The sequence below is a fragment of the Thermobia domestica genome, chromosome 12 (genome assembly GCF_964235325.1).
Source record: "Thermobia domestica chromosome 12, izTheDome1.hap1.1, whole genome shotgun sequence".
NCBI classification, from domain to species: domain Eukaryota; kingdom Metazoa; phylum Arthropoda; class Insecta; order Zygentoma; family Lepismatidae; genus Thermobia; species Thermobia domestica.
This window is the reverse complement of record NC_137465.1, coordinates 78004587-78018562: the sequence shown is the minus strand read 5'-3', so window position 1 is coordinate 78018562 and position 13976 is coordinate 78004587. Positions and strand designations below refer to the sequence as shown.

Sequence of the window (13976 nt, the reverse complement as noted above, 5' to 3'; positions counted from 1 at the left end):
TTTCTGTTAGTAGTTTTTCAAGCTTTGCGCCCGCATTTTCAGACTTCGAGAAGTACTAATCCTACTAACGTGATTGACAATTTCCATAGATTTCACAAGGAGCATCTTCCTAGCTTGATGTGATATGCAGTCTTTGAAGATGGCAAAGAATGCAAATAAGGGCGTTTACGAAGCTATGGGAACATTTTGTGACATTTTTTAAATTCAGACTCTACAAAGGCAATTCAGAACAGACGAGTGGATTTGGAACGAATAAAAGAGCGGATTTGAAACTATAAAGCTTGTAAACATTGTTCCTGTTTTTTCCACCTGAATGAAAAAAATATATTACGTCACACAGCCTGCTTTAGACAAGGGGGTTGATTTGGATTGAATAGCAGGAGCAAACAGTCGATCGAGAGGTGTGTTTCAGATTGCGTAAATATACTAAACAAGAGTAAGTCCATTGTTTTGGCTGTAACTTTTTGTAACGTTTTCTACGACGGGAACTATACTGTTGAAGCTACCCGAAAGAAATGGATATTGAAAAGTGAATTAGAAATGGGAGTTTCACAATCCCCATGTAACCTAAACACCATAGGAATGTATGATTGTTATGAATTGTGGCTGCTCTTGGAGTTGCTGTTAGGGCTCAGTAATTAGGGTTTCAAAATTGTACCGTCTAGCACGCAAACTCCACATATCTATGGTGACGGTTTTCATTTCCCAGTATTTCGGTAATCGTTAGGGGTATCGACTTCCCTTTCGGTAAAGTTCTTTGAGACAGATTTCAGCAATGTTTTGAAATGGAAGTTTAGTGAGCCCCATAATACCCCTGCAAAAAATAAAAAAATAAAACTCATGGGGATGTGTTTTGGATTGTAAGTACTTTTGAGGTTGTTGTTAGGGCTCAGTAATTAATTTTTCAAAACTATACCATTTAGAACGCAAACCACACACTTCTATGATGTCACTCTTTAGTCCTCCATATTTCGGTAACCATGAACTGTAGCGAGTTGTGGTTTTCGGTAAACAGGTGTCTGTAACATTGTTGTAACATTTCTAGGACATGTTTAAAAACATTTAAAACTGCAGAAATCAGGTACCTCACGGCACCCCCGAATGCCATTCGGATACCCAACTAATTCTGCGTAATAATACATTTTCAGTTGTTGTTAAGCCTCAGTAAGTACTTTTTCGCGCAAGTCTTTTCTTCAGGCAATCCATTCATTGATTTGATTCTTTCGGTTGAGTGATTTGATTCAGTTCGTTCGTTTTTTGAACGATTCTGTTCCATTCGCTTCGTTAGAATGATTTTGTAGGAGGGAGTAGAGAGGTCACATGTTTTTTCTGTCAGCTTGCACCCTGCAGGGTGGCCACTCATTTGGAATTTCAAAATTCCCTGACTTTTCCAGAAATTTTCCCGGTTTTCCAGAAAATTTCTAGAGAGATCTAAAATTGGTATATCATTGTTTTTCAAAGCTTAAACAGAAGCTACAAGTGAAATGCAATGTGGACTAGAGGATCATTATTGAAAAAAGAATCTCAAAAAAACACTAGCGAAGATAAATAGTCTAATTTTAATCACTTACTTGCCTAATTTTCAATTCTCCTGTGTGTTTCCACTCCACTGTAACCAACTGCTGCACAGAACGAGAAGAGGAATGTCTATCCCTATCGCTTTCCAACCTTAAGCTTAATACTAGTCACAAAAGTACACACACTTACAGTCCACTACTAAAACACAAATAACTGGAACGAACACTACTTTACTGAAATGTTTTAAAACCTCAAATCACAGACTTGCAGTTCACTAAAATCAAACTGAATTTAAGACCACATCCACTTACATGTTTTAAGACCTCAAACCAATAATCTCATCATCAATTGCAGACAGTTTCTCCTTCACATCATTCAACAACTTCATTTTCTTCGCCTCAAGTTCAATAACTTTATCTTTAATGGCATTTCTCTTCTTCTGTTTCTTCTCTTCCTCTTCTTGATTCCTCAGAGACTCAACATATACTCCATGAGCATTGCGGGCAGCATGGACCCTCTTTGTAATTGGAAACTTATCAATACCACCCACAGCTGAAATTTTATCATGTACCTGCCTGAGTGCAATTAGACTCAACTCGCTTTCATTTTCAATTAAACATTCTTTGTTGATTGAAAATCCCCTCTCCACACTAGCATTTCCATGAGATAAAATGAGAAGAAATTTCACAAAATCAGTCATATGTATTGAGCATGCGCCTAAATGCAGCATCTCCATCCAATGGTCATCTAATCTCTTACTTTTCCTGTCATAATCCCTCATTGCTTCCAATACAAGAGGATTTTTAGCAAAAACTTTGAATTCACCTTGGATTTCATCAGCTAATGTTCTTAAAATCCAATTCTTGGATACTACAATTTCTAGGCAATTGGACAATCTCTTTGCAGCTATAGTGTCATCCATAACAAACACACTTGGATCCAGGAAAGAAATTGCTCTTGTCCGGTTGAATTTTAGAGGTGACCTGTCCATTATTTTCAGTATGAATTTCTGACATCCTGCGCGAGTCTTGTCGAAATTCAAGAGTCTGTCTATCCGATACGGTATTGGTTTTTCGTATAGCATCCTTTGATGTGTACCCAATGTTTACAAACTTGGCTGGCTTTAAGTTTTCGCTATTATTGAAATCAATCTTAACCAATGGCCGGCCTTCCAAAACACTATCTTTCACAAAACGACCTGCAACAGACAATACTATGGCCTGGAGCAAGTTGTAAAGGAAAGGAGCTAATGAAGCTTCTCCCTGAAATTCACGCAGGAAAGGTTCAACAGTTTTTGCTAATGTGAAAAAGCCAAGTTTTGCACCAAGCAGGTTATCATTTGAGAAATGTCTTACAGTATCAAATCTTTTGCACTGTGGTACTTTCTTCTCATCAACAGCCCACTGTACGTATTTCTTTACGTTCGGTAATATTTCCATCGCCCGGCAAGCAACGACTGAATTTTCTGTCCATCTAATGCTGCAAAATTTTTTTCGGAAACACAGAAGACCCTGTGCATCTTATGTAATCTGCACGACGAGCTGGAACGTCTTTGAATAAATTATAAGACGCCCTTAGGAATTCTTCTAATTTCCAACCTGTTGCTTGCATGGCAGCTTTAAAAGCACAATTCATAGTATGCAGCCCACAACTTCCAATATCAAGAAGAATTGGATCTGAAGGTGAACTTGCAAGATCTTTCTGCAGGTCACTTAAAAATCTGAAGTTAACATGTGGGCCATCCAAAGAAACGAACAATTTTCTTGAGGTCCAAACCTAAGATACCATTCTTGAAACTAACTTGAATGTCTGCTGATGTTGAATGTCCGAGGAACACTGAATTTAAATATCTTGCTGGCACTTGGTTTCTTTCATTGTCCCAAAACTGAATCGTAAGGTCCATTTGCTGCTTTTGCGAGACTTTGTTAAGGCTTTCATCAAACCCAATAACATAATGCTTGCAAGCTTCTATTTCTTTGAGATGATCACCTTTAAAAAGTCGTCCAAGACCATGAACGATAGTATAAGCTAACTTGGTACGTTGTAATTGCATCTTACTACAAATTTCGCTATCAGGGAACATATATATATATATATATATATATATACTGATCTACGTGCTATCAGGGAATATATATACTGAACCGGATGGTTAGCGCGTGTACGTACGATGCACGTAGTCCCGGGTTCGATTTCTTGTGGACACTCAAAAGTTTTGGTGTTGGCCCAGAGAGTATGGAGGACAATTATGGAGCTACCTGTATTAAGAAGTAGGGGACTTCGATCTAGAAAGCCGGCATTAACAACTTTAGGTAGGCCCGGGTTCCAAAGGTTTTGTCGTGCCAGCAGTGGCGTGCGGTGGTTATGCAACAGTTTTTGATTCCACATAGAAATACACGCATTAACCAAAATTCCACACATTTTGTGGAATTCGACACACATTCGGAACTCTTCCGGCAGAAATACTCAACTATCGTTCAGCCTTTATATTAATCACGTGACTACCAAAACGGGATGCAGGGGCGCAGCCCCGAGCGAATTCTGGAAATCAAGCAGCCATCGAACTAAACAAGTTTGTTAATTACAAAATGGTCCCGATTTTGCTCCAGCTCAATTCATGGGCAGCACTAAATGACAAAAGAATATGAAGAAAGTATGCGCAGCTCAAACCAGCAGAGCTAGATAAACGAAACCTGGAACGAAGGAGAAATCTGGGGTCAAAGCCCCCAGCGACAAAATCTATTTTGTATATAAATAAACCGGCTAAATGGCTAGGAATACAGCAGAACGTAAATTTTCCCCCGAGTAAAAATTCCATGTTTTTTATCAAAATTCCCTGACTTTTCCAGAATTAAAAAATTCCCTGACTTTTCCCGGTTTTCCAGGTTTTCCAGGTGAGTGGCCACCCTGCCCTGGAGTAATTGTTGTTGTGTGATGAATAGAGCGCGGATTTCTACATATTTGCATGATGTTCTTCTGATATGATATCGATATGCTTATATGGTTAATATTTGTTTTAGGTGTCTAAGGGTCTAAACGTGAAGCTTTATTTTGCATATAATTTCATATATATATATATATATATATATATATATATATATATATATAGAGAGAGAGAGAGAGAGAGAGAGAGAGAGAGAGAGAGAGAGAGGTTGGACAAAAAAATCTAAAACGTTTGGAAAAGTGTGAAAATCATACCTAGTATGGTGTGGGGCCTCCTTTTGCGTCCAAAACAGCTTGGATCCGACGTGGAATGGACGTATACAGCTCCTGAATCGTGGTGTGTGGAATTTTGTACCAATGTTCCTCCAAAACATTCTCCAGTTCCGTAAGGGATGCTGGTGGAGGGTAATGAGACCGAACACGCCTTTCTAACCCAGACCACAATGGCTCAATGATGTTCAGATCTGCTGATTGTGGGACCCAGGGGAGGTATGATAGCTCATGGTCATGCTTCTCAAACTATGATTTCACTGTTTCTGGAGCGTGACGGGTGCCAAATCATCTTGGTACATGCCATCACCATCAGGGAACAATATTTGGGCCATGGGTAGAACCTGGTCCCCCAAAATGGCCTCATACGCCTGAACATTCATCATTCCATGCAGGGTTATGATGGGATCTGCAGAAAACCACGATATCACTGCCCATACTGTAACAGAATCACCCCCATGCTCTACAGTTGGGAGCAGACAGTCTGTATCATAGGTGAGGGTCAGGGTCGATTCTTCGGACAACACTACGTCTTTCCACTGCTCATGAGTCCACGCCTTGTCGTTCTTGCACCACTGGATACGCCTCTTCGCATTTACTGCTGTGACCAGGGGTTTGGCGATAGCGGCCCTGCCATGAATTTTCATTTTATGCAGTTCCCGTCACACTGTTTTCGAAGAAACCGGGTTCTGTAGGCCGGAATTGAGTTCAGACGTAATTTGCATTGTAGTGGTCTTCTATTTAGCTGCTACAATCCGTTTTAATGCCCTCCGGTCCCTATCTGACAGGATTGTCTTTCGACCACTGTTGTGCTTTGCAGACGTCGTTTGCCCATGAATTGTGTATGCCCTCGTGACATTGGACACAGTGCCTTTCGGTACCCGCACAAAGTTCGCCACTGCTGCTGCTGAAACTCCAACCAGACGGGCCCCAACGATCACGCCTCTTTGGAAGTCTGTCAGGTCGCCCATTTTACCGCACCACTTTCACACCACGACACTCACAGGTGAACTGGTTACGAGGGTCACTACGAAAGTTTTGAGATACGCATTGTTGTGGCACGGTATTTAAATTCCAACAATTGCGTTCGGTAGTGGTATCCAGAGCGAAGAAGCGAAGCAAGTTTCAACTAGCCTCGCTTATGGGCGTGGCGTATCGCCTTCACTTGTTTGTTGATGTGTGCAGTATTCGGCTGTCTAGAATGGAGCTCGAAAGGAAACACTTTCAGACAATGACCCTTTACGATTTCAAAAGTGGTTTGAGCGAGACAAAGCCTTGACCGTTTGCAGGGGGCATTTGGGGACCTTGCTTCTTCCCGTGCTACAATTTTTCGGTGGTTTGGTGAATTCAGAAGAGGCTGGACATCGCTTAAAGCTGAAGAGAGAGATGTACGTCCGGCAACAGCTGTGACAGATGAAAACATTGCCGCTGTGGAACAAATGATTCGAGAAAATCCTCGAACAACTTTCAAGGACATTGAATCTACAGTGAACATTGGATCGCCAGCAGTAACAAAAATTCTTCATGATCATCTTCGGCTCAGGAAGGTTTCATCTCGTTGGGTGCCTCATACTTTGACTGAACAGCAGAAGCGCATGCATGTGGAATGTTGTGAAGAAATGCTTGCAAGATTTGATGAAGGCAATTCTCGACGCGTCTCTGACATTGTTACTGGTGATGAGACTTGGATCAATTAATTGACCCTGAAAACAAACGCCAGTCTACAGTTTGGATCTTTCCAGACGAAAATGCACCCACGAAAGTGAAGCGACCGCGAAGTGTGGGGAAGAAAATGGTCGCAACTTTCTTCTCCAAATCTGGCCATGTTGCAACTGCTCCACTTGAAGAACAAAGGACTGTTATTGCTCAGTGGTACACCACCGTTTGCCTAACAAAAGTGTTCCAGAAGCTTCGGGAACGGCGTCCAAGAACTGGATTGCGTGGGATCCTGCTTCATCATGACAACGCGTCCACACACACGGCCAATATCACAATTCAGTTTTTAGAATCTACGGAGGTCAAACTTACGACTCAACCGCCGTATAGCCCTGACCTGGCCCCGTGTGATTTTTTTTCTGTTCCCCAGGATCAAAGATCGCATGCGTGGGAAGATATTTTGCAGCCCTGAAGAAGCTTTGAGTTTTACGTCCCACGATAATGCCGGTTAGGCTAAAGGAGACGGTGATTATGAGAAATGAATGAAATGGTGGAATGAAGAAAGTGGGGGAAAACCCACGCACACGGTATTTGTCCACCACAAAGTTCACTTGGTGGGGGCTGGGATCGAACCCGGAACCCCAAGCACTAGAGGTGAACGCTCTATCACTGAGCCACCGTGGCCCCTGAAGAAGCTGTAGTGGCTTACGACAATGAACTTTCAACACTTGAAGAAAAAGACTGGCAACAATGCTTCCAAAAGTGGTTTTCGAGGATGCAAAAGTGTGTACAGTGTAATGGTGAGTACTTTGAGAAAATGTAAGTGTTAACTTGATTTTAAGTATGTAAGTTATTTCACATCTCAAAACTTTCGTAGTGACCCTCGTACTGCTGACGGAAGAGGAAGCCCATATGACACTTTGAAAACAAAAAACGATCAGCAACTGCAACACATGTTGTACAGTGGAGGGCCAAACTTACGTGTCCTGTATGAAGTGTTTTTAGATTTTTTGTCCACCGCATGCATATATATATATTAGGGTGGTCCTTATTTATATGGGGAAAAATAAATTTAGGAATTTCATTGGACTCACCCCCTAAAATGGTTCCATATGGTACAAAATTAAGCCAGGAGAAAAATTAGATCCATTGAATAATTTTAAATGGTGCCCCAAACGACCTAAAATTTTGAATGCGTTTACAATACATAGTATATGCGGAAATGCTGGAATAAACTCTTGTAATTTACAAACGGCTTAAGGGAATGGAAAGATGTCTTGGATAATGGAATTAGAGGAAATGAACAACCTAATTTTGTATAGCATTATTATGGCGGCCATCTTGAAGTCCGCCATCTTGAATTCAGGTCAAACTTTTCAAATAGGAAGAGGGTCATGTTACATATTTTGAGGTGGCGTTTTCCCAGAAGCACAAATCTCGTATTATTTTCAAGCTACCAATAATCTTGTAAGAGTTATTACGTGTGAAAAACGAAATGCTTCGATGTAATGTTATTTTATTGTAGTTATGGACCACAGATTTCTAAGAATTTTGGAAGTATTTTACATAAACTGGAAACAAACTGCTAGAGAAAGTTAAATCTTTATGTCCCCATGAACTACAAATAAGTTTTTCCATCAAGATGATTCACAGACCATTATGAGGAAAAGAAAAAAATATAACATGGAAGAAATTGAAATATCCCTTATTTATGTAGTACTGTAGCTTTGGGGTAAGTTTTCAATAGGTTTTCAATCTTATATACTACACAGTTCGCTTTTGTCACATCTAGGAAAAGATTATGAGAATTCACTATGTGCAAAAGAAACTTTCTGATACTCATTTTTCGTAAAAATAATAATAATAATAATAATAATAATAATAATAATAATAATAAATAAATAAATAAAACTATTTTGTAATCTTCTGTTAGTTTCACTCCCCTTTCTGCTGCATCGTTTATTACGGAGATGAATTTAACTATTGTCTTTCCTTGAAGATAGTCATTGTTATCTGACCATGAAATCGGATCACACTCAAGAAACCCTTTGGCTATTTTAAATCTCACGAGAAAAATTGTTTGTTGTATCAAAATCACTGATTTCTCTTTTCGCAAGAATTTTTATGGTATTATCCTTGGGTCAAGCCTCTTTGCTGCTTCACGGTTTCACCTTAGTTGTAATTCTTTCAACCAATTTTTGTTTTTCCACAATGTTAACTTCATCATCAAAAAACTCCAATACTACGTATTCCTCCTTCAAGTACCAGAGATGCCGAGAAAATTTAGAAAGAGCCACTTCAGATAATTCATTATCTATTTGCCTATAACTGTACAAAGCTTTCAAAAATTGCAGGTCTTGTAATGATGAATGGGATACTTGATCACATTTAAATCAAGCTTGGACATACAGTCGTATCAGAAAAATTCATGCTCTCCGAAGACCCGTTTCTATTTGCTTCGTTAAACGAAAATGTTGGCAAAAGAGAAATATTTTTAAACGGTATATTGCTTTTCCCATCTACCTTGCATGGTGAATTGCTCCAGGCAAACGAAAGAAAACTCTTCGAGGAGGTAAACCATCCAAGAATGTCAGTTCTAAAAATTTACTGTAATCTTCTCTGCGGTGTCCTGCTTCTACAAGTTTGATAGCAAAATTCAATACTTCATTTCTTACATTTGAAATGTTGTTCCTTACGTCATTATCATCATCAATTCTGGAATAAAGTTAATACAATCTATTTTAGACCAATCGTTCTGAAAATGCTTAAATAGGGGAACGTCCGGTCTAGATGCAAACGAAACACAACACTTGTCAAATACACATTTTAAAACCAATTCATAAATGTAGTGTCTACAAGGAAGGTATAGAAGATCATTTTGGAGCATCTGCTCTAGCAGAATGAAAGCACCCTTCACATGACACATATTGCAGGGAACAGTGTGACAACAAACTGCCTGCACGAACTTTACCAAGTTCCATTCTTCAAGCTAATGAACTGTAGTAGAAATAATATGTTCGTTCTCCTCTTCATGATGACAAACTGAGAACACCAATTAGCCTCTCATGAGCATCTCCTGTAATAAATATTGATAACCCGTCGATAGTCTCTCTACCAGTCAAATTCGGCAGTAGTTTTCCGTCTCATTGCACAACTAACGCACTTGATGCACTCCGAAATTGTTTGTGTGATCTTATGCAACTTCGCTACGGATTTTCTCTCAGCATCGATGCATATTTATTACTAGTCCCTTTACATTATGGCCTTATGTTTCTGCCGTCGCTGTCAGAATATGTATTCTCGTTCTATCAGTGGACTTGTATCGATCAAAAGCAGCAACCTGTCTTGGAGTTTTAAAATTAGTTTTTCCCTTTTACATCTCTTGCAGGGTCCGGGCACACACAAGCACATATTTACATTTTATCTTACATACTCAACTGGGTTTTCCTCTTCATTTCTTGAAATGCTTACCTCCGTGTATTTTGGTGTAAAATTCATACAAATGATTTTCAGAAGTGCATTTTTCTTTTTCGTTCCTCTTTCTAATGAAGGCGCGCATATCCCTCTTGTTCTTTTCGAGCCAAACTCATGTCCTTACATTTAGTTGTGTAAGAGTTATTACTTGTGAAAAAGAGAAATATTTTCACAGGTAATTATTCTTAGACGACTAAAGCTATTTTTAAAATAGTGCCAGATTTGTGTTTCTGGTGAAATGCCATCTCAAAACGATATGTCACATGACCTTCTTCCTATTTGAAAATTTTGATCTGAATCCAAGATGGCGGACTTCAAGATGGCCGCTGTGACAATACTATACAACATTAGATGTGTTTCTTCCTCTAGTTCCATTATTCAGGATATTTTTGCGTTCCCTTAAGCCGTTTCTAAATTACAAGATTTTATTCCAGATCTTTCCCATATATTATGTACTGTAATCGGATTCAAAATTTTTGGTCGCTTGGGGCACCATTTAATATTATACAATGAAGTTAATTTTTCTCCTTCCTTAATTTAGTCCCATATGGAACCATTTTAGGGGGTGAGACCAAAGAAATTAGGAAATCAAAAATTAAGGACCACCCTAATATATATATATATATATATATATATATATATATATATATATATATATATATATGCATGCATATGTAGAAAAAATGACTAGTGTATGGCTACTTGCTGGAAGACTTGTATCTCATCGATCATACCTTCACAGTTGTTTGAAACCTTGTGTTGTGTAGCCATGTTGCTAAATAAGAATGCCGAAAGTGAAAAGCTCGATGGGTTCCAGGCTTAGACAATGGAATAAAGAATATTCAAGCATGTCCACGAATGGGAAGACTGTATTCTACGAAATATGTAGCAGAGAAATACGCTGTGAGAAAAAGTTAAAGTTGTGTAACACATTAAGACAGATATGCATATAAAGAATAATATTAGTGGTACATCTAAGCACAAACAATAGAGACCATTTAGCATAAATAAAACTGAAGAAGAACGTCGAAAAAAATTCTTAAATCTGTGCAAAATATTTATTGCAGCAAATATACCTTTAAAAAAGTCAACAATTCAGAATTTGGAGCAGTTCTTACAAAACACGATGAATTAACATTAAGGAAAAATTATGTTGTCGAAGTTTATTCTGAGGCCCTACAGGACATCAGAGATGATATAGGCACTTCTTCAATCTGGATGGCAATAGACGAAACTACTGATTTCTGTCGCAAATCGCAAATGATGGAAAACTAAACTGCTTCAGGTAACACGTACTGATATTGTTCATGGAATTCATAAAATTGCAGAAGAAACAGGTCAATTTTCAAATAACCACTTATTTCTTTTGTAAAAATAAATAAAATAAAAAGTGTTTGTAAAAGAACCTTCCAGAGTAGTTTCATTTAAAGAAATGTTGCCTGGGATACCATTACCTCCATAACCATTACTAACACGATAGGGAATATATATATCAAAACAGCACTGTGTTACATTGAATATTTACAAGATGTCAAAAGAGTGCTTGACTGCTTCGACCCACAAGAAGTTTGATGCATACAAGAAGCAAGGAATGTATGCAGCTGACAATATTCAGTCCGGTCTAGCCTTTATTATTGCTCATTTTCGGTCACTCACTACCACTCGTTTAGAACAAAGTTTGCAGCTTTCAACATCACTGGAGCTCTTTGATAGTGTGGTAAAACAAACCTAACCTCGGAAAGTTGTAAAAACTTTTTTTTAAAAGGGCAACATCAGTAAAAACAAGAAACGTATGACTGAAATTCTTGAAGAATGTAAATGGAGTACTAAGTGGTGTATCAACTCAAGTTTTCAAAGAACACTGTGCTGATGAAATAGCATCACTAAAATTGTATTCAACTACAACTTGTGACACTGTGACACTTGTGAAAGATCATCTTCCAGTTGTAAAAACATACTTGCAGACAAACGCAAGTTTTCCCCCAGAAAATAATGAAAAACCCATTGTAATTTATTCCAACCGCAAACGATCAAATGTGCATAAACAAAATGTATTGTGTCCAGCATATATTTGAAGCGCTGAAATAAATGTGGATTTTATTTATTTGGTTAGCTTATAAGATTGCTTTAATGCATATTTCACAATTTTAAGTGCATATCATGAAGCTTTTTTGCGCATATTTAGGTAAGTTTTGGTGTATACCGATCCGCCCTCTAGTGATGAATGTGATTCATATGTGGCACGGAGTTGAATGCCGTGCTTGAGATTTGAAAAATAATTTTAATGGGTCATATTATATTCGGTGAGCTATTTTCTGAGGAATCTCCCTTTAATTTCAAGTTAGAAACATGGTTCTGAAAGCACTGTTTTGCAGTTTGCTTATTACGTTTGGAAGAGAAAATTTTGTAGTGATCCCAATGTTAGTAAAAATTATATAATATCTATGAGGCATGCAACTGGATTATATGCATCTATATAATTTTTATGTATATAGTTATATTTTAAATAGGCCTATACTTTTATTTTTTTTTTACATAGAGTAGTAGTTAGTGTTGGGCAGTTAGGGGGAAGGACTTGCTCTCCTTCGAATGAATCAACACTCAGGTACGCTATTATTTCACTTGCTTCTGTTATAAGAATTCCGATATAATGGAGTTTTAGGAATTTGTGAATTTTGTTCTAGAACTTGCTGTAGTTGGGAAATTTGGCTGTTCCTGGTGAGTATTCTCATTTATTATTTTAAATATTGATTAATTCAGGACTATTCTAAAACTGGAAATTAGAATAGTAATACATCTTTCGTTACTTCAGAAAACAAAGCAATGTTTAAAATAATTAGTGAAAAATAGACAGAAGACACCGCCATGATTCCTATCCCAATTTCGTTTCGGAGGAACTTGTTCCTCGGAATATTAAAGGAACTGTTGCAAGGAATCAGTTCCTTTGGAACTGTAATTGTAACAAATCGAAGTGAATGAATTGAAAAAACATTTTTTTTTCGAAATTTATCGTTGCTTTACCCGAAACCCAAAAGTCCATACACAACCAAAATTTAACCTACTATTTAAAGTAACATCTCCGTCTATGCGCATACACGTCATCTTTGACGCCCCTGCACCCTACAAACGCACACCTTCGTTACCACTGGGGCACCTTTGCTGTACCCTTTCCCTGACGATCAGAGAGCATTCGTACTTTTTAGTGGCCACCTAGCAGAGTTTCGTATGAACTTTTTACACTGTAGTTGTTATGGTATACTCCCGTACGGCAGTATTTACATGGAAAATGGTGAAGTCGTACCGTAAATGTGCACCGAGGAATTCTTCAGAAACGCTTTCTAAGGTAATGTGATTCCCTAATAAATAACAAAATTTGCCATTTTTAAGCCTGAAAATACTGGACCAACTCTGCGTCATAGACCCTAAAGTATTTAAAAATTTTCGGCATTACTCGAGAAGACACTTCTAGCAAATTTTGACACATTTCTTACATTTTCAGGGGGTTAAGTTTCGTTTCTTAATAAAAATTAGGAAAACTTACAGGGGAAATGAGGGAAGAAATGATGATTTGGAGTTCTTATATGAAGTTTAGGTGTGTAAGTTCGGCTGTAAACTTAAGTTTAATACCTGAAAAGATGTGTAAAAGTGAGCACCACTTGCAAGACGCGGAAGGATTTGATGATTCAGCAACATGGTAGACATACAGGATGGCGAATCGGTGCGTTGAATATGATATTTCCGCATTGAGTTTTACACAATTAAATGAGAACCAATTCCAGCCACCGTACTAGCCTAATTGAAGTCTTAACGGATAACCTAATCTAAACTAAACTAACTTTGTCTAACCTAACAATTTATAATGTTTTAGCTGCTTTTTTTGTTGGTTTGAAACTGGAGAGGCAACTCTAAATCTAAGTTTTTTATGGTTAGGTTAGAGCTTTATATTTCTTTTAGCAGAGCATGTAGTAAATGAGGAGCTCCATTACTACTTGTAGATTGACTCCAGTCGAGCTTAGTAAACAGTGTAAACATACGATATAAAAACTACAGTGCATAAAATACGAAACAACTTGTGCTGGGTGCCCACTAAAAAGCACGAAACCTAGCTAACCGAG

At 38.2% G+C, this 13976-nt stretch overlaps 1 protein-coding gene across 6 annotated transcripts in view; it reads right to left on the bottom strand.

The window, feature by feature from the left end:
• LOC145666525 (myotubularin-related protein 10-B) overlaps positions 1-13976 on the bottom strand; it is a 607867-nt gene that overhangs the window by 587676 nt on the left and 6215 nt on the right. The gene's annotated exons all lie outside the window — the stretch shown is intronic.